The 21733-nt window shown below is 41.4% G+C and overlaps 1 protein-coding gene across 1 annotated transcript in view; it reads left to right on the plus strand.

The window, feature by feature from the left end:
• The window catches only part of CNTNAP2 (contactin associated protein 2), a 1044505-nt gene that overhangs the window by 677978 nt on the left and 344794 nt on the right, over positions 1-21733 (plus strand). The window lies entirely within an intron of this gene.

The following is a 21733-nucleotide window of genomic DNA, read 5'->3' on the forward strand; positions in this document are numbered from 1 at the left end:
ACAGAGTACAGTGATACCTCGGGTTAAGAACTTAATTCGTTCTGGAGGTCTGTTCTTAACCTGAAACTGTCCTTAACCTGAAGCACCACTTTAGCTAATGGGGCCTCCCTCTGGCGCCGTGCAATTTCTGTTCTCATCCTGAAGCAAAGTTCTTAACCCGATGTACTATTTCTGGGTTAGCGGAGTCTGTAACCTGAAGCGTCTGTAACCTGAAGCGTCTGTAACCCGAGGTACCACTGTATCTGCTTTTGAAAAAGATTAGAATCTGCTTTCCTTGTTCAGTATACATCTTTAGCACAAGAAGCAATTTTGCCCCCCCCGGTGGATTTTCTGCAACTTGAGGTCTAGCCTGCTGTGAAAGAGCAGTCCGTTGGAATGAAGCTATTATATGATCATCCCTGAGAGAGCCAGGTTCCTGTGTGAGCTATAATAGGTGCTGTTTTCCCCTTATAAAAGCATTCATTTATTCACTAACATTTTCATTGTTAACATAAGAGTAGGGAATACATTTTAAAATTGTATACCATCGCCATTACCCCTGTTTAAAACATCTCTCCTTCTTGCTTATTATAAATACTGAGAAAGTGCCAAGGCAGAATAGACATCAGTGTTAATAATAGAATCCTGGAATGGTAGAGCTGGAATGCACCCAAGGGCCATCTAGTCCAACCCCCTGCAATGCAGGAATCTCAGCTAAAGCATCCCTGGCAGGTGGCCATCCAACCTCTGCTTGCAAACCTCCAAGGAAGGAGAGACCACAGCCACCTGAGGAAGAAGGTGCCACCATTAATAAATACAGTGGAACCTCAAGTTGCGGACGTAATCCGTCCTGGAGGCACGTCTGCAACTTGAAGAGTTCGCATCCAGAAGCGCCGTGTCTGCACATGCGCACAGTGTGATTTTGCGCTTCTGCACATGCGCAAGTGGCGAAACTCAGAAGTAATCCATTCTGGTACTTCTGGGTTGCCGCAGGACACAAGACGAAAACGCAACCTGAAGCGGATGTAACTTGAGGTATGACTGTAGTAGATATTGATAAATAGTATAAGTTGACATATTTTAATATTTAATATTTTTATGTTTCTAATTGTTTTAACTCTTTCTACTGATAATTTTAATATTTTTTTATAATTTGCTTAGACATTTTATTACAATAAAGGTCTCTCTGTGTGTGTAACATTACATGTCTCTGCAGTGCAAATAGCTGTGCCCTTTCTTTGCGCTATGAATATGTTGGGGTTAGTATACAGTGGTGCCCCGCAAGACGAATGCCTTGCAAGACGGAAAACCCGCTAGACGAAAGGGTTTTCCGTTTTGGAGGTGCTTCGCAAAACGAATTTCCTATGTGCTTGCTTCGCAAGACGAAAATGTCTTGCGAGTTCCTGCGGGGTTTTTTTCCTTCCCCCCCCCTTTTCCCAAGCCGCTAAACCGCTTATCAGCTGATGGCTAAGCCGCTTAACAGCTGATCTTTAAGCCGCTTAACAGCTGATGCTAAGCCGCTTATCAGCTGATCTTTAAGCCGCTTGACAGCTGATGGCTAAGCTGCTTATCAGCTGATCTTTAAGCCGCTTAACAGCTGATGCTAAGCCGCTTATCAGCTGATCTTTAAGCCGCTTAACAGCTGATGCTAAGCCGCTTATGAGCTGATCGTTAAGCCGCTTATCAGCTGATCTTTAAGCCGGCTAAGCCGCTAATACTGTAGCGCTAAGCCGCTAAACCTCTAATGGGCTTGCTTCGCAAGACGAAAAAACCCGCAAGACGAAGAGACTCGCGGAACGGATTCTTTTCATCTTGCGAGGCACCACTGTACATGATGTGGCTTCACTTTCCTCAGCCAGGAGCAGCTCTCTGCAAATCTGACTTCTTTGCCATAAACAGAAGTTGCATAACATTGTGTATGTTACTGCAGGCACAACTGAAGACAGAAAAACACATTTTCCTTGACATGGGCTGCCTCCCCCAAATATTGCTGCCCCCTTTGGCCATTCTCTCCCCGGTCACAATCAGGCACACTTATGCATTTTATCATGTGGGTCTGCTGCCCCATCTGCATCGTTGGCTTTCACTAGTGGGTGAGAGAAAACACAGACTGTGGTGATGTCATATGGCTTTAAAAAAATTAATCAGTAATGACCCATTGCTTTAGTAATCACTTACAAAGTTTAGCACCATCCCTCCAATAACTACATAGGGTGAGGAGGGAGGAGATGGCAACATGGCAAATCCTTTTTCAGCTACAAATCTGTGTCAAGCATAATTCCTCTCCAAAGATTGTTCTGTGTGTTGTGAATGAGTTAGCTGACCTGTTTTTATCACTGAACTTTTTAGCTCTGAGGGGGGAAAGGAGGCCCCCTGGTCATGGGATTTGTTCCTTAGGAGATGGCAGTTTCTACAGGTTTCAATACATCAAGGAATAAAATGACACTTGTGTTCTGCTGTGCAGTTGATGTGATCTGGTCATTTATGAAAGGCTTGTTTTTTCCAAGTGTCTGGGATGGGGAGTCTCACCCACCTACCAATATATGAATAGCAGGAATTGGTTGTTTTCAGACCAGCACTTTGACATTTTTGTTTTCACCTTAATAATTGCAGTGCAATCTGCACTTTTAAAAACAGGTTATTAGGAGGACACCAGGAGTTTGGGGAGTGGGTGGGGTGGAAGTCCTATGAAGGGAGCCATGGACTTCAAACTGCCGGCACTTGGGGACACCTGGGAGCAAAACAAGCCACAGCCAAGCTGTTCTAGGCTAGAAGGTTATCTCGTGTTTTATGTTAAGCAACATTCCCTGGTGAAAGTTTTTGCTTAGGCAAAATATCTGAGGAATTCTGAGGGAAGAAAAAGTGCTCTGATGAATGCATTTTTTCAGTAGGAGTCTTCACGTGCCCTCCTGGGTTATCTTGTTGGGGTGGGAAGGCATTGTAAGGCAGTGTCCCAATTCATGGCCGCAGTTAGAGGGGACCCGGGTCACTGTGAAGAACTGAGAAGACAGATATGCTGTGGGAGGAAAAATAACTTCCGAAGTCACATGTGTTTCTGATTATGCAGAGAGAAATCCTGTTTTCCTTTCACGTCTGCAACATCTATGAGTCGACTCACCTAGAAGCCTCGGAGTTGCCAGAGCAATTGGTGTGCTGCCTGGCATGTGACAGTACAGATCCCTGTACATCTTTCCTTATCGTTGACAAACTGGGTTTGTTGTTGTAGTCCAGATGGCGCAGTTGTACATTAGGATTGTCACACAGCACATTGCACAGGAATTATTATTCACAACTAATTTATCCCAGAAGCCTGCAGAAACTGGTTGGCTGCACTTGGCTTCCTCAAAGCAGCGTGTGCATGGATTTTCATCACTGGGGTAGCATGACATGATGCTAGAAAGGATTTTGAAACCTCCCATCCAATATGTTATTATAGATTATGTTTAACATATGTCAATTTTAATGAAAATGTGACAGTGTGGTTTAAAGACATGCTAAGTACCAGAGATGTGCAAATAGAATGAAGCTGCCCTGAGTTATAACTGTTCCTGAAACTGTTTGCCAGTGGTGGGCAGAAGCTTTTGATTTTTTCCTTATCACAAGGAGATATTAGCGTGTCCCGCACTTTCTCTGTTTCATGAATGCAGCAGGCAAGGTAAGCCCGGCTCTGTTTTTTCCTGGGATATTACCTGTGGATACTGCACTGTATACCGCTGGGCACCTGAGTCAAGCATTTGACTGACACAACTACGCAAGCCTTGCATTTCCAGGGCTGCCTCATTGCTAGTCAGAAAAGGAATCCAGTAAAGAAGCTATGGAAATATAGTGCCCATGAGACTGAGCTCTGGGCCAGGAAGTATCATCTATAAAATCATTTGCCTTTGGCAAGCTGGCCTTTCTCAGCCGGAGTCTCTAAAGTGATGCACATATAATAGAATAACACTGACCTTCCATACAGAATAGTTGTTCATTATATTTGAGGTAATAAATGTGCATTGCTTTGGAAATTAAAACATGTTATTTTTAAGCTATGTGTTATAAGAAAACCATGCTTCTCAATGCATTACAAGCTGCATGCTGCTCAGCATGTTGAGAAGCTGGGATCCCCGAGGAGTCGGGGACGGTGCATGTCTAGCCCTTCAGCAGCTTTTTCAAGCTAATGATAGTATGATTATCTAAGGATTCGTCAGGGCTGGAGTCAGAAGCGAGATAGTAGCAAACACAGATAACCAACTAGTCCTGTCCTCCAGTTTCTCATTGGTTTTCTTCTGCCACAAAAGAGGCTTCTGTTATGTACTGAAGTTCTCACCCTGGGCCAGCAGGGGGATACTGTAGATAGTTTTCACTCAGGTCCACATATGCAAATAAGGAATTGAAAGTGACGTTCAGTGATTGGATAGTTACAGAAAGTTGTTACTGTTCCGTTGTAGTGGAGCCTGGCTGAACCCTTCAGTTCACTTCTGTTCTGGCCTGTGAATAAACAAGAGCTGTTTGAAGAATCACTGTGTCATCTGATATGTTCACCCACAACTTAACAGCTTCCATTTTCCTTCCTTGGCCAAAGTGTCCTTTAGTATTTCCTTAAAATCTCAATATGTGTCTGGCTGAACTGGGGGGTGATGTGAGGGTTTTTCTTTTAATTAAATCTCTCTCTATTATTATCTATTTTGCTTTATTGCAGATGTTTACTGTCATGTTTGCTGTATTATACTGTATTGTTTAATTAGTGTTTTTATGGAGCAGTCAAGTAATTTCGTTGTCCCCGAAGGGGGCAATGACAATAAAGATATTATTATTATTAGTAGTAGTAGTAGTAGTAGTAGTAGTTTAAATAGCAAAACATTTTGGCTTCCATCTTCCTCAGCTGCTCTAATATAAATGGAATGATGCTCCTGCCAGGTTTGGGGGTGTTCAGAAGGGATTCATTTGCTGACACTCAGGGATGTTGGTTGGCATCCCCTGAGATGAGGCCATGGGTTGTTAAGGTGCCCATTATGCAATCCAGAATTTCTCCCTGTCAGTTTTATTAGAGCTGTATGTAAAAAGTGTGGGGACACGGGTTGCGCTGTGGTCTAAACCACTGCGCCTCTTGGGCTTGCTGATCGGAAGATCCACAGTTCGAATCCCCACAATGGGGTGAGCTCCTGCTGCTCGGTCCCTGCTCCTGCCAACCTAGCAGTTCAAAAGCACACCAGTGCAAGTAGATAAATAGGTACCACTCCGGTGGGAAGGTAAACGGCTCTGGTTCACCAGAAGCGGCTTAGTCATACTGGCCACATGACCCGGAAGCTGTATGCTGGCTCCCTCGGCCAATAAAGCGAGATGAGTGCCGCAACCCCAGAGTCAGTCATGACTGGACCTAATGGTCAGGGGTCCTTTACCTTTTTATGTAAAAAGGACAGTTAGCATAAATATATAGTACACCTTACAAGATTTCTTAACCCAACAAGTTCAGTAACAAGGTAAACCAGGATGATATACATTTGAAAGAAATTTCAAAAACACAACAGTGTTCTGTTCATGTGACTAAATTCACCAGTAAATGAACTGAATAATAAAAAAGTGAAGAAAGAAATTAGAGGTTGATAAGTCCCCCACCCACACTTGCTTCTGAAACAACATACAGCAGGACTGCATATTCTGTTTTATCATTCCAATCATGAATAACCCCCTTTTCTGCATGAACAAATCATATTGTTGACCTCCTTTATTTTTTATAAAGTTTTTGAGTTTGACCATATAGGCCAAATATCAGATTCTTAATCAGCAGTCCCCAATAGAGAGTGGGTTATTTGTTTCTGTTAATAACTGATTGGTATGCAGGATACTGCCAGGAAATGAGTGGTCATTTCCCTCTTTTACAGAACCAAAAATAAATAATAAAGTGCCAATAGTTAGTTCATAATGAGTTATTATTCTGATTTCAGTTACTATTTGTACTCAGTAATTCCTGATTTTAGGACCTGTCCAAAATATATGCTACTTCATTCCACATCCCCAACGAATATATATACCACGTTCATAAATATTTGACTTAATCTTCTTGGTTTTAGGTGTCATCTAAGAGCAGTTAAAAAAAAAAGATTAAGATTAATATAAGCCGCAAACTATGGAATATACTTCTACATCCATTTCTATGTTGTCTGTATTGTCCATGTAATTCCCACCCCACCCCCATTTCTATGGAGGTGTCTAATGTTATCTAAGTCTAAGATAATTGGGCTCAAATTTAGCTGGCTGCTTAGTTAATCATATTTCAAATCTTGCACAGACTCTATGTGAGATACAGCTTACAGTAATAGAGTTTACAAAATATTTAATTTGAAAATACTATAATACAGAGATGTGAACGTTACCGGTCTCACTAATAATCTATCTATAATGTTTTATTAATCCATTATATGCAGATTCCTGATCTCAGTTAAATTAGGATCTTCCCAAATTTGTATATTTCCTAATAATGGCTTATCAACCAGCCGTTTATTATAATTAACTGCTGTGCAGGGAGATATACATACATGAAATATTGAATAAATCATTGAATTAAGGGTTGGGTTGAATATGAGACATGTTCTCTCTGGTACAGCACCAGAATAAATATTTGAATAGATAGTTACTGTTCCTCCAATGTAATGGCTTTATTTTGAGTAGAACATCAAGTTAGAGGGTTCAACATTACTGCTTTCTTATATTTTATAAAGCTAGGGGAAACTATGTCCCCATTTTCTATTAGTTAAAATAAAGGTTTAGCTTTGATTCCTGCTTTTTCTTCAGACCGTAAGAAATCTTGGGTAAATTTTTGCCATTTTGCCAATATTGAAGAATTTAATTATGAAGAGATGTTTAAAAATTAAAAGTGGACTCAAGATAAAACATACCCTGAAATCTTCCCATCCAGGAGCATTCAAATTGCCACCACCTATCAAGATCTTTTGAAACTTCTTTCCATAGTTTGTCATGATTAAAATTTACAAGATTTTCTAATTTTCATAGAATCATAGAGTTGGAAGAGACCACAAGGGCCATCAAGTCTTCCCCTTCTATTTGCCAGGAGGTGATGGGCCCAGTGGCCATGATCTTCATTTTTTTGATGTTGAGCTTCAGACCATATTTTGCGCTCTCCTCTTTCACCCTCATTAAAAGGTTGCTCTTCACTTCCTCTTCACTTTCCTCTTCACTTTCTGCCATCAAGGTTGTGTCATCTGCATATCTGAGGTTGTTGATATTTCTTCCGCCAATCTTAATTCCGGCTTGGGATTCATCCAGCCCAGCCTTTCGCATGATGAATTCTGCATATAAGTTAAATAAGCAGGGAGACAATATACAGCCTTGCCGTACTCCTTTCCCAATTTTGAACCAATCAGTTGTTCCATATCCCATTCTAACTGTAGCTTCTTGTCCCACGTAGAGATTTCTCAGGAGACAGGTGAGGTGATCAGGCACTCCCATTTCTTAAAGAACTTGCCATAGTTTGCTGTGGTCAGCACAGTCAAAGGCTTTTGCATAGTCAATGAAGCAGAAGGAGATGTCTTTCTGGAACTCTCTAGCTTTCTCCATAATCCAGCGCATGTTTGCAATTTGGTCTCTGGCTTCTCTGCCCCTTCGAAATCCAGCTTGCACTTCTGGGAGTTCTCGGTCCACATACTGCTTAAGCCTGCTTTGTAGAATTTTAAGCATAACCTTGCTAGCATGTGAAATGAGTGAAATTGTGCGGTAGTTGGAGCATTCTTTGGCACTGCCCTTCTTGGGGATTGGGATGTAGACTGATCTTCTCCAATCCTCTGGCCACTGCTGAGTTTTCCAAATTTGCTGGCATATTGAGTGTAGCACCTTAACAGCATCATCTTTTAAAATTTTAAATAGTTCAGCTGGAATATCATCACTTCCACTGGCCTTGTTATTAGCAGTGCTTTCTAAGGCCCATTTGACTTCACTCTCCAGGATGTCTGGCTCAAGGTCAGCAACCACACTACCTGGGGTATATGAGACATCCATTTCTTTCTGGTATAATTCCTCTGTGTATTCTTGCCACCTCTTCTTGATGTCTTCTGCTTCTGTTAGGTCCTTTCCACTTTTGTCCTTTATTATGGTAATCTTTGTACGAAATGTTCCTTTCATATCTCCAATTTTCTTGAACAGATCTCTGGTTTTTCCCATTCTATTGTTTTCCTCTATTTCTTTGCATTGCTCATTTAAGAAGGCCTTCTTGTCTGTCCTTGCTATTCTTTGGAAATCTGCATTCAATTTCCTGTATCTTTCACTATCTCCCTCGCATTTTCCTTGCCTTCTTTCCAACCGCTATTTGTAAGGCCTCGTTGGACAGCCACTTTGCTTTCTTGCATTTCCTTTTCATTGGGATGGTTTTCGTTGCTGCCTCCTGTATAATGTTGCGAGCCTCCATCCATAGTTCTTCAGGCACTCTGTCCACCAAATCTAAATCCTTAAACCTGTTCCTCACTTCCACTGTGTATTCATAAGGGATTTGATTTAGATTGTATCTTACCGGCCCAGTGGTTTTTCCTACTTTCTTCAGTTTAAGCTTGAATTTTGCTATAAGAAGCTGATGATCTGAGCCACAGTCAGCTCCAGGTCTTGTTTTTGCTGACTGTATTAATTTGCTGGATTAAAGGAAGTTAATTTGATGTAATTTGTGTACAGATTTATTTTACTGTCTATTCCGCCCCCCCCCCAGTGAATTCTCTTACCTCAGAGGAAGTCCTAATAAATTCTGTGTGTGACTCAATTGATACGGCATTCCTGTGGGTGTTCATGTCAGGTGCCTCTATCCGTGTGGAAAGCATCTGAGTTTGTCCCATTGACGCGAACAAGAAGCTAAAGGGTGTGTATCCAGTTGAAGAAGTGCCCACAGTTGTGCTGGTGAAAGCCGGCAGAAATATGTCCCATTAGTATCAATCTTCTAGTTATTGAGTTTGATCTTCTAGTTGTTAATATGGTCGTTCAAATTTTGAAGTCTTGATTAAGAAGAGCAAAAAGTCTGAATGATTCAGGTTTTGATAGGTCTTTTCCTTGCTTAGCTAGTTCTATCTCTGCCATTTCCCAAGTTTTTGAGAAATTACTGTATTTACTTGACTCTAAAGCTCACCTTTTTTTGGCCAAATTACATTGCGAAAATGAAGATGTGCATTAGATTTGATGGCACATTTATATTCACCAGCGAATACTTTTTTTGGTTTCAAGGTTATGAAAATTGAGGTGTGCATTAGATTGGATGGCACATTAGACTCGAGTAAATACGGTATCATGTTGTTCTATAAATTCAAAGACTGGTTTCACCATTTTAGATTTATGTTCATTTTATAAATAAAGACGAGAAAGAGTGTACTTTGGAAGTCTGTGTGTACATGCAGACATCTGTCTGGAATAGAAAACGAAGGTAATTCTTAGGTAAGAAATTGCATTAAGCCTTAAACAGGTTTATTCTGGGAAATAATAGAGGAGAATCCCTCAGAGAAATGAATGTCAGATGTTTTCAGTTTAATCCTTGATGTCTTCCTTGAAGGGCAGCTTAAATGAATTAGTTGATATAGTGCTGGAGGTTAAAATGAACAGCTCTTCATAGATTTTTCTATACCGTATTTCAAATAGGTTGGAAAGTATCTTTTATATTGTTAACACAGGGGCCTGAAAAGGAAACTAGTGTTGAGGGCACTCTTACACAGGAAGACAAAAGTAAGAGAAATTCGAAAAGGAATGTATAATGAACAGAAAACATATTCCTATGCCTTCTTTCTGGTGTTTGGTTTTTCTTTTTCTTTAGTTTGCTTGTTTTGGAAATTCTATATAGAGTATATTCTACATTGTTTAAATAGAAAGTTTTTTGGGGGAAAGTAAGCCTTCATGATGTTCCCACAGAAAATTTCAGTTCTGAAAGACAGGAAACAGCTTGTTAGAGAATTTCCCTCCTGATTCTTACCATGTTCTTCAGCCTAGTGCTGCTGCTAATTTTCTTTGCACCAGCAGGAATCCTTGCAGTGGCTTCTGCTAGCGGAACAACTTACGCTATGAGTTCATTCTGAAGTCACTGTCTTGAGGGCCATATCCTCCTAAGTCCATACCCTTGACATCCAGAGCAGTTTTCCTTGAAGCGAACAACTGCTGAGGATCCACATCCCCAAGTGCACCAGACTAGATATTCAACCTGTTCAGCTGGGTGGAGATGCATGTCCTGAACGGCTTCTGCTTCCACATTCACTGCAAGTACAGCAGCTCCAAGGGCAGCTCAGGTCTGCTCACATCCACACCTAATAATTAAATTGTGAGTGGGGCAAATATATATATATCTGCCAACACACATGCCATATAGCCACACTCCTCGGGAACCGTGACTAGCTCCCTGTTGATTATACAATTAGAAGCAAAACTGGCTTTTCCTCCTTATACTGTGGTCAGTAGCCCTCTTGCTCAGCAGCTGCTGCTAGTTTCTTTTTTCTTTTCTTTCTATGAGTACTCTCTATAATCTATTTTAAATCCTTTGCCTCAATACACAGAAATATACCTATCTCACTGCCCAGGCTTAGTTGTAAACTGCTGAGTATATTTCATATATCAATGTGGCAGCACTCGCAAGTTTAAAATATGCTTGCAAGCATTGTCCAGGCATTTTCTTGGCAACTGTGGCAGCCAGGCTGCATGCTTCATGACAGCTTCTGACAGGCTCCATCTCTGGTACCCATTTTGGAAATCCAACTCGGAAATTGTCTGTCAGTTTTTGTAAAGGCACTGAGGTGTCTCCCCCCGCCCCATGCCTTTGTTAGTTTATATCAGAAAAGAAGCATCCATATTATTCTTCAGGAGGTTTCTAGCAAACAAGAAACCCCATTAACTCCTTCCATCTATCTTCCAGAGCAAGGGCACTTGATTTTCTACTTCTGTACTTCTGGGCCTAAAGCCACTGACCCGTGATTTAAGTTAAAGTCTGTGTAAGCAAGCATTAGCCCAGCTTGATGATGTCTTCTTAGTTGTTCCACTAAAATGCCAACAGTTGATCAATTCAGTGTCATTACACCAGCTGACCTTCTCAAAATCATTACATCAGTAAATAAGATTCCTACTTACTTTAGACTCCTCACCAGAACAAATTTGCTCTTGAATTTATTGGTGTGCTTTGTGGACTCTGTTGGGCTAGAGAGTCCACTCGCCAGCATCCCCTGCCCCCATCTATTGTGTGTGCTATATGTATTTGTACCAATTTTACTATAACAATTCTTGATTCTGTGCTGTGCCTTATATATTGCATTTGTTCGTGTGACGCGCTGCTGAAGAAAATACCAATTGCTCAGTCTGATCTTTCATTACCCTTTCATTGTTTGGTCAAGACCTCAGAGAATAGTTACAAGGAGCCTTTTTTCAAAGCTGTAGCTTCTTGTTTTTTACTTAAGCCTCAAAGATGAATAGATTTCCAATGCCTCTGTAAGTGATAAAGGGGCACTGCTCTCCTCCATGTGCAAATAACTGTCCCCACACTGGCGTGATTTAAAAAAGAAACCTGGTTAGCCCTAGTTTGTGTGGTTTGCAAGCTAATCTCTTGCCACAAGGGCTGTGCCAAAAATTTATTCTGCATTCCCCATTGACTAACGACAAAAGAAATTGAATTCAAAACTTTGCTGAAATTCTCATGAGTTGGGTGTGGGGTTTTATTTCTTCATGTTTATCTTACTTTTGTGGTGGTGTTTTGAGGACTCTTCCTTTCATGCCCCAAATCATCTCTGCATCTTTCCGGGTGTCCATTATTCAAGTCCAGGGGGTTAAATAATGAGTCGACTTCTTCAATGGGGCTTTTTCAGATCAGGAAGCATGGGCAGCTACATCCAGGATCACTTGCAGAGTGATGGAGAAACCTTCACTGTTTACACCCTACAAGCCTCACCAACTTGGCAATGGTGAGGTAAGCTCAAAACTCAGCTCCCACAGAAATATTAAATGAGTTCTAGACTCCTCTGAGAATGAGGCAGAAGATCTTTCCAGGAATGCTCTCTCTCATATAATGTTTTTTTGTGTTACATCTTTTTGTTTCTTGCAAAACCCAGAACAGTTTGTATGCGCCTTCTAGCAAGCTCCCATCCTGGCCCTGATCCAGTCTGCAGCCACAGGTCCAGAAACACTTCAGCATCTGCTGCTTGTAGACCAAGTCAAAACAGCAGCAGCGGCAGCACTCTCACCCTCTGAGGGGCAATGCAGGGGGTGATCTGGGAATGCTGAAATGATCCGTAAATGATGCTTGGCAGCCTATCCGTTTCCATTACATAAGGTACACGTTAACCATGATGTTTGTGTTCTGACGTACTTAAAGGATAGAAACTGATACTTCTGAGGCAACTTAAATCTGTGAATTTTGTATTCTGCCTTATGGTACAGAGTGGATTTAGAGACCTGGCAATTGATAGGTCAGGTGTTAGAAGGAAAAACTATTTCAAAAGATTTCAGATAGAACAGCCAGAATCAGTGTGCATGAACAAACTTTTTTAAAGGTTATCATGTTCTTGCCACGAGATGATTGGCAGCAATGAAAATAACTGATTGGTGATATTTCAGGGCCTTTATTTGATACACATTTGTCAGCCTTTTTGCCATGACATTTAACAAATATGGAGAAAAGAAACATGTTAACAGAAATAAAGACAGCTTGAGCACAAGGTTATGATTTGGGTGCTAGTGTTTTAATCTGGTCCAAGCTGCAGTGTCAACTTTTAAATAAAAAAAAGGGGATTGGCATTTTGTGTGTGCACATGAAATACACCTGAACCATGTTTCTCACGAAGGAAAAAAGGGACATACAGACAACTAATCCTCTTTGTTCTTTATTTAAGGGATGGGAAATGTTTAATGCAATCCTTTCTTGACATAACTTCAATCAAATAATAATAATAATAATAATAATAATACACCAGGCATATACTGCAGATAGAAACATCTATGGGGAATTTATTAAAAGAATCACTATCTTGGAAAAGGTGGCTGCAAGCAATAAGCTCCCAAGTTTTGCAAGATTTAAAATTAGAACTATCTTGGGGAGGAAGTTAGCTCTCTGCTTGACCCCCAGGTGTTGGCACAATGGTATCAACACATTCCTACAATAGATCATTTCCATGCCCTTGATGCTCATATAAGTCTTCTAAGGATAACACTCTTCCTCCCTAACCAACATTCTCAAGAGATCCGAATGCAGCGTCATGTGTGATGGCAGGGAGGAAAGAGGAGAAAGGAGCAGGCGACTTGGGGAGGGTGGGGGAAGGACTGTCTAATGGCAATTGCAGTAAAAATCCTCTGTGAAAGTTTGTTCATTCACTCATTTTTCATTTATTTGTATGCTGCTTTTTCGCGCACACACACCCAAGTCAAGCGCAAAGCAGCTGACAGCAAAGAAACAAGGGCACATTTCTTTTTTCTTTTTTTTAATGATTTTTACTTATTTTCTGGACCTCCTCATACCTCCCTCTTTTGTATTCCAGTCCAAATTGTTTGTCCAGCAATTTCTTTTCCACTTTTTTAATCCCAATCTTTAATCTTAATATAATATAGCATTAAAATTTTACCTCTTAAATACCTAATTTCCATTTCCTTAAACTTCTTTAATCCTAATCTTTAATCTTAGTCTATCTATAACTTTGAATCCTGTACAGCTGGAAACCACTTATTTTCAATCCAACATCACTCTAGCATTCTTTAATTTTGCAGTGTTTCTGTAGATAATCTTTGAATTTCTTCCAATCTTCCTCCACCGACTCTTCTCCCTGGTCACGGATTCTGCCAGTCATTTCCGCCAGTTCCATATAGTCCATCAGTTTCATCTGCCATTCCTCCAGCGTGGGAAGTTCTTGTGTCTTCCAATACTTTGCAATGAGTATTCTTGCTGCTGTTGTTGCATACATAAAGAAAGTTCTATCCTTTTTTATCACCATTTGGCCGACCATGCCCAGGAGAAAGGCCTCTGGTTTCTTAGGGAAGGTATATTTGAATACCTTTTTTAATTCATTATATATCATTTCCCAGAAAGCCTTAATCTTTGGGCACGTCCACCAAAGGTGAAAAAATGTACCTTCAGTTTCTTTACATTTCCAACATTTATTATCGGGCAAATGATAGATTTTTGCAAGCTTGACTGGGGTTATGTACCACCTGTATATAATTTTCATAATATTCTCTCTTAAGGCATTACATGCCGTAAATTTCATACCTGTGGTCCACAACTGTTCCCAGTCAGCAAACATAATGTTATGTCCAACGTCTTGTGCCCATTTAATCATAGCCGATTTTACCGTTTCATCCTGAGTGTTCCATTTCAGCAGCAAGTTATACATTCTTGACAAATTCTTAGTTTTGGGTTCTAACAGTTCAGTTTCTAATTTTGATCTTTCCACCTGGAAGCCAATTTTCTTGTCCAATTTAAATGCCTCCATTATCTGAAAATAATGAAGCCAGTCTCGCACCTTGTTTTTTAGTTATTCAAAACTCTGCAATTTCAGTCTATCTCCATCTTGTTCCAAAATTTCCCAATATTTCGGCCATTTGACCTCCATATTGAGCTTTTTCAAGGCTTTCGCTTCCATTGGTGACAGCCACCTTGGAGTTTTATTTTCTAACAAATCCTTATATCTTATCCAAACATTAAACAGCGCTTTCCTGACAATGTGGTTTTTAAATGCTTTATGTGCTTTGACCTTATCATACCATAGATATGCATGCCATCCAAATACATTGTTAAAACCTTCTAGGTCCAAAATGTCAGTGTTCTCAAGAAGCAACCATTCTTTCAACCAGCAAAAAGCTGCTGATTCATAGTAAAGTTTAAAGTCTGGCAGGGCAAATCCACCTCTTTCCTTTGCATCCGTTAATATTTTAAATTTTATTCTGGGCTTCTTGCCCTGCCAGACAAATCTAGAAATATCTTTCTGCCACCTCTTGAAACAATCCATTCTGTCCACAATTTGCAAAGTTTAAAACAAAAACAACATTCTAGGCAATACATTCATTTTTATCGCAGCAATACGGCCCACCAGTGAAAGCTTCAAATTTGACCAGAAACAAGGGCACATTTCAAACAAACACTACAAAAGCAAATTTACAATAACAGAGCAAAACAAAAGCAAATATAATAAAATACAAAAAAACCCAACCTTCAAATACTATAAATACAACAAGATTATGTAGACAACATGCAGCATGTAATAGCAGTTTCCCCTCTCCCTTGATGTTGCTCAGGGTCCCTTAGAAGGCTTCTCAGGGCAAGGTGTGGGGGGTAACTGGAAAAAACCTTCCCAATGTGAAACTTACTGGACCCTACTGGAGGAGCATCCTTCATGCTAGATATAATCACACTGAGACTCTGAATTTAGGAAAGTAAGGATGTGCATGCTTGATAGAAAAGCTCCTGGTTCTGTCTAACTAAGAGGAAGGTGCCTTGAGCCATGCTTGCTCTTGCATCTCAGCAGGGGAGACCCAAAAGATGTGTCCTTTCCCAAGAAGGAGGAAGAAGAAGAGGCCAGCAACCCTAAGTGTATCAGCCTAGCACCAGGGGGGAAGTCACCACAGGTTTGGCAAGACAGGACAATCTAGGAAACTTGGAGGTCCCTCTATCTGCTCTTTCCCCTGCAGACACACCCACTGCCAGTCCAAGCTGAGGTGAATCCCAGCACTTCCAAGACTGTCTACAGGGGAAGGTGATTCTCGCCATGTGCCTTCCTCCGCATCACAGTCACGCAGAATCACCCCAGCCCTTTGAACCGCTATTTGGTGAGCCAGAAAGACCATGATCTTTGGGTTGGAGGCACAAAGGGATGATTCTCTCCATGTGCAATATTTGGCAGTGGAAATAATTCGTTGGCAGCAGAGTGCAAGGGATTTGGGCTCCCCACAGTGACCACACAGGGTGTGGAAATGCCAGACTTTCCACAGTCCAAATTGTGCAATAATACAATTCATAAGAATGACTGTTATTTATGCTAGCAAGTAGAGAGACCTTTTCTGCCCTGATTCACCTTTCCTTGGTCATCTGTAAAAGTATCATTATTACCTCTCACTTACTCAGGTATTAAATAAACTATTAAAAGGCATATTTTAGAGTGGAAAATGCTGTCACAAACAATGCTGGGCTGTATTATTAATTTATATTGTTTTACATTACTGTGTGCATCACCATTTCTTAGGTCCTTTATTACCTCACCCACCTGTCCAAATCACATCCACAGGAGGAGATATAAGGGATTGTAAAAATTGAGGTTTTTGTTTGTTCACTCCCATCCAACACTTTGAAGAAAACCTGCCCAGAGGCAAGGGCAACAGCAACCTTTGTGAAGGTCTCTGGTAAACTATTATTTATGTGACTATTGTGAAGTTGTTCCATATTTTAAAGGGCAGTATTGCCAGATTGAGAAACACGCTTTAGGAAAATACATCAAGCATTAACCTTATCTGCCTTCCCAACGAAAGAGAAGAGGGGGAGAAAGAACAGGGCCAGCAAAGCGGTGACAGCACAAAAGCACATTTCTGGAACACAAAAGGCAGTGAAATGCAATTTCTGGCTTTGTGCTTTCCATCATTATTATTACTGTTGCTTAAATAACAGTAATCAATCTTTCCCACAAAATCTACCTCACACTTCCTCTAAAAGGCAGCAGCATATATACATCTAGGGGAGCTCTAAATATGACATTACTGGCACGGTAGCTACCACAACCAACACCCACGTGGGACAATTGTCACATTTGCACCCTGGAAGGTACAACATACCCCATGAAGTAATTGTGAATCACATACTTCACTGTTTACAAATGTGATAAATGGAGCCCCAAACCCTGGAGAAGATTTTCCGTGGCTGCCATACCACTTGTGTCCAATCTGAATCAGAAGCCCCCTCTCCCTGTTGTCACACCTGTGTGGTGATACATTGCATAGGCCACACATGCACAACCTACGTCTGAGACTCCTTGCCTCACTATTTATGGCTCCCTCAGGGGAATTTTAAGAGCTCACTATGTGTAGCCCATTCTTTGTCAGAATTGTACTGTAGGTGGCAAGGAATAAATAGGTTTAAAAAGGAGAATCCCCTGGAAGCCAAGATCCAGGTTTGGACCAAGTACTCTTTGGTGAGAGAACCTAAGCAGAGGTTTAAAATCACAAATTATGCAGCAAAGTAAAGTGTGGAAATTTAGGCGGTTAGATCTTTAAAATATGCACTTCTAAATTCCTTGCAAAGTTCTCCTCTTCCCCTAGCACAGAAAAAGCACACTTGTTCAGCAAGTTAAAAAAGTGTTTTCTTGCAAAGTTTCCAAAGGTCAGATTCACGTGCTTCAGAATAGGTTGCACAGGCAGTAAAACTCAAAACCTCTTCAGACAGGGAGCTTCTCAGGTAGACTGGAGGAGAACAAATGGACTTGATTACTTTCCTCCCAAAGTGAGGGGAAGTGACCTGGCTAAGCCTAGCAGGACAGCTTAGTCTATGGCATTAACCCCTCCATGCATTAACTAGACTTAATCATGCTGGTTATCCAACAAGAACAGGCCCAATAACAGTGGAATCGGGGGGTAGGAGAGTGTTAGTGGCAGATTTGGTGTTGCTTCTTCCCTCCCAGGATTCAGGGGCATGCAGGGAAGTTGGCACCATTTTTCCCAATCTTTTGCAGCCAACCACATTGGATGGCCCTCTCTTAGACTTGCTGGTGCATTGAACACCTTGCAAGTTGTCACTGCCAGACTCAGTGAGGCACTGCAGAACCTGAAGTGCGGCAGACATAGAAACAGTGTGACTTAGAATTGAAGGAACAAAAGCAGTGGATGGCAGTCATCATTCTCATCATCACCATCATGAACAAACCAAAGCTACATGGGAGTGTACCAGTGTACCAGTTTTGCCGGCCCCTATCCTCAGATCCCACTGTGAATACCAAAAAGAACTGCACAACTTGATGAAATAATTGGCTTCCTTGACCTGCCTTTCACAGCAATGTTCCCTTCAAAGAGAATAAGTTGGAGAACACGACTGGGCATACTTCCAGCTTGTGGGCCCCTCCCTGGTTAGCCGCTGTTGGACTAGATAGGCCTTTAGTCTGATCCAATGGGACTCCTATGTTTTTGACTAATATTGAGATCAACTTTACTCAAATCATGTGAACAGAATACTGGCACTCAAAATGAAGCGTCCCACTTGCAAGCCCCTTTAGACAACTTGTGATAACTCCTCATTTGCATGTTTCTTTGAAAACATATCACAGGAGAGTGTCCTCTTCCCACCCACCACCCACCCTGCTTCAAATGGCTCTAAATGTCTGAAATGACTGTGTGTAACAAGGCAGATTTTTGATAACGGACATCACAGTTCTTATTTCAGAAGCCCCAATTCTATCACCTTAGATGTTGGTTTCTATGAATCAAGGCATTGCAAATGAATGTAGCCCCTGTTAATAACAGAACACAAAAGAATGGATGGTTAACAACCCTCTGGGGCCATTTGTTAAAAGGAAGAGAAATAATAATGCTCAGTAATGCATTGCTTGCTAACCTAATTAAATGTGTCCTTAGCCCAACATCTGTCTTTGTAATGAACTCAGTGCTGTTTAATGCTGTTAGGTGCCAGCAATATCCTTTGCCTTGTGTTTAAATGTATGTTGATAACCTGTGGATGACATTTGTAATGTAGCTGATGAAGTATCTGAATTTAATCATTTCCCTCCTGGAAAAAAGGGCTTTGTCCACTGCTATTTAAAATTCAGATGTGCTCTAGCAACCTCTGCAATCTCACACATTATGCATGTAGCCTCCTCTTTACTAAGCACTTGAAATATTTTGGTGTCCCTATATCTAATTCAAAATATAGAATCATAGAATCATAGAGTTGGAAGAGACCACAAGGGCCATCGAGTCCAACCCCCTGCCAAGCAGGAAACACCATCAGAGCACTCCTGACATATGGTTGTCAAGCCTCTGCTTAAAGACCTCCAAAGAAGGAGACTCCACCACACTCCTTGGCAGCAAATTCCACTGTCGAACAGCTCTTACTGTCAGGAAGTTCTTCCTAATGTTTAGGTGGAATCTTCTTTCTTGTAGTTTGGATCCATTGCTCCGTGTCCGCTTCTCTGGAGCAGCAGAAAACAACCTTTCTCCCTCCTCTATGTGACATCCTTTTATATATTTGAACATGGCTATCATATCACCCCTTAACCTCCTCTTCTCCAAGCTAAACATGCCCAGCTCCCTTAGCCGTTCCTCATAAGGCATCGTTTCCAGGCCTTTGACCATTTTGGTTGCCCTCCTCTGGACCCGTTCCAGTTTGTCAGTGTCCTTCTTGAACTGTGGTGCCCAGAACTGGACACAGTACTCCAGGTGAGGTCTGACCAGAGCAGAATACAGCGGCACTATTACTTCCCTTGATCTAGATGCTATACTCCTATTGATGCAGCCCAGAATTGCATTGGCTTTTTTAGCTGCCGCGTCACACTGTTGGCTCATGTCAAGTTTGTGGTCAACCAAGACTCCTAGATCCTTTTCACATGTACTGCTCTCAAGCCAGGTGTCCCCCATCTTGTATTTGTGCCTCTCATTTTTTTTGCCCAAGTGCAATACTTTACATTTCTCCCTGTTAAAATTCATCTTGTTTGTTTTGGCCCAGTTCTCTAATCTGTCAAGGTCGTTTTGAAGTGTGATCCTGTCCTCTGGGGTGTTAGCCACCCCTCCCAGTTTGGTGTCATCTGCAAATTTAATCAGGATGCCCTTGAGTCCATCATCCAAGTCGTTGATAAAGATGTTGAATAAGACAGAACCCTGTGGCACCCCACTAGTCACTCTTCTCCAGGATGAAGAGGAACCATTGATGAGCACCCTTTGGGTTCGGTCAGTCAGCCAGTTACAAATCCACTGAGTGGTAGCATAGTCAAGACCGCATTTTACCAGCTTCTTTACAAGAATATCATGGGGCACCTTGTCAAATGCCTTGCTGAAATCAAGGTAGGCTACATCCACTGCGTTCCCTTCATCTACCAGGCTTGTAATTCTGTCAAAAAACGAGATCAGGTTAGTCTGACATGACTTATTTTTCAGAAATCCATGCTGACTATTGGTGATCACAGCATTCCTTTCTAGGTGCTCACAGACTGTTTGCTTAATGATCTGCTCCAGAATCTTCCCTGGTATTGATGTCAGACTGACTGGGCGGTAATTATTTGGGTCCTCTCTTTCCCCCTTTTTGAAAATAGGGACAGCATTTGCCCTCCTCCAGTCTGCCGGGACTTCGCCTGTTCTCCAGGAATTCTCAAAGATGACTGCCAGTGGTTCTGAGATCACATCTGCCAGTTCTTTTAATACTCTTGGATGCAGTTCATCTGGCCCTGGAGACTTGAATACATCTAAACTAGCCAAGTATTCTTGTACTATCTCCTTAGTTATTCTGGGCTGTGTTTCCTGTGCTGAATCATTTGCTTCAAATTCTTCAGGTCGGGCATTGTTTTCTTTATCGGAGAAGACTGAGGCAAAGAAGGCATTGAGGAGTTCAGCCCTTTCTGTGTCCCCTGTTTGCTTTTCACCATCTTCTCCTCTGAGTGACCCCACTGTTTCTTTGTTCTTCCTTTTGCTACGGGCATACCCATAAAAGCCTTTTTTGTTGCTTTTAACCTCTCTAGCAAGCCTGAGTTCATTCTGTGCTTTAGCTTTTCTGACTTTGTGTCTACACGTGCTGGCTATTTGTTTGAATTCCTCTTTGGTGGTTTCCCCCCTTTTCCATTTTTTGTACATATAAACAATAATAAACCATAACATAAAAATTATTTTTTGAAATGAAACACAACCTACAGTAATATGGGAAATAATGTTTATTCTTGCATATTTCCAGTTTATATTTGAAAAGTTTTCACCTACCTTTTCTAGTTGCAAAGTGTTTGATCAGATCCTTTGACCAGATCTTATGTAACACATCAGCTTCTATACTTAGTAGATATAAGCCATCCAGCCTGCCTTGTTGCATAGTTGTTCTCTTGGATTTGCCTCCAAAATCTATGTGCTAAATATTTGCTCCCCCAAAACCACCCAAAGAAAAGTTTTCTCCAAAATTCTCAAGGCCTTTAAAAACCTCCAGATTTGGAGGACACCCCCCCCCACACACATCTGGCAACACTGTACTGAGTGCTGCTGCACTCACTCAGTGAACAACCAAACGGGACAACCAACATGACCAAGATATGAACGATCACTGAGCCTTGGTGGTCCCAGTGGCTGTTCACCAGTTTGTTCAGCTGGAATACCATCACTTCCACTGGCCTTGTTATTTGCAGTGCTTTCTAAGGCCCATTTGACTTCACTCTCCAGGATGTCTGGCTCAAGGTCAGCAACCACACTACCTGGGGTGTACGAGACATCCATATCTTTCTGGTATAATTCCTCTGTGTATTCTTGCCACCTCTTCTTGATGTCTTCTGCTTCTGTTAGCTCCTTACCACTTTTGTCCTTTATTATGGTAATCTTTGAACGAAATGTTCCTTTCATATCTCCAATTTTCTTGAACAGATCTCTGGTTCTTCCCATTCTGTTGTTTTCCTCTATTTCTTTGCATTGCTCATTTAAGAAGGCCTTCTTGTCTCTCCTTGCTATTTTTTGGAAATCTGCATTCAATTTCCTGTATCTTTCTCTATCTCCCTCGCATTTTGCTTGCCTTCTTTCCCCCGCTATTTGTAAGGCCTCATTGGACAGCCACTTTGCTTTCTTGCATTTCCTTTTCATTAGGATGGTTTTCGTTGCTGCCTCCTGTATAATG

Source organism: Podarcis pityusensis (genome assembly GCF_964106645.2).
Source record: "Podarcis pityusensis genome assembly, chromosome: 12".
In the NCBI taxonomy this organism is placed as follows: Eukaryota; Metazoa; Chordata; class Lepidosauria; order Squamata; family Lacertidae; genus Podarcis; species Podarcis pityusensis.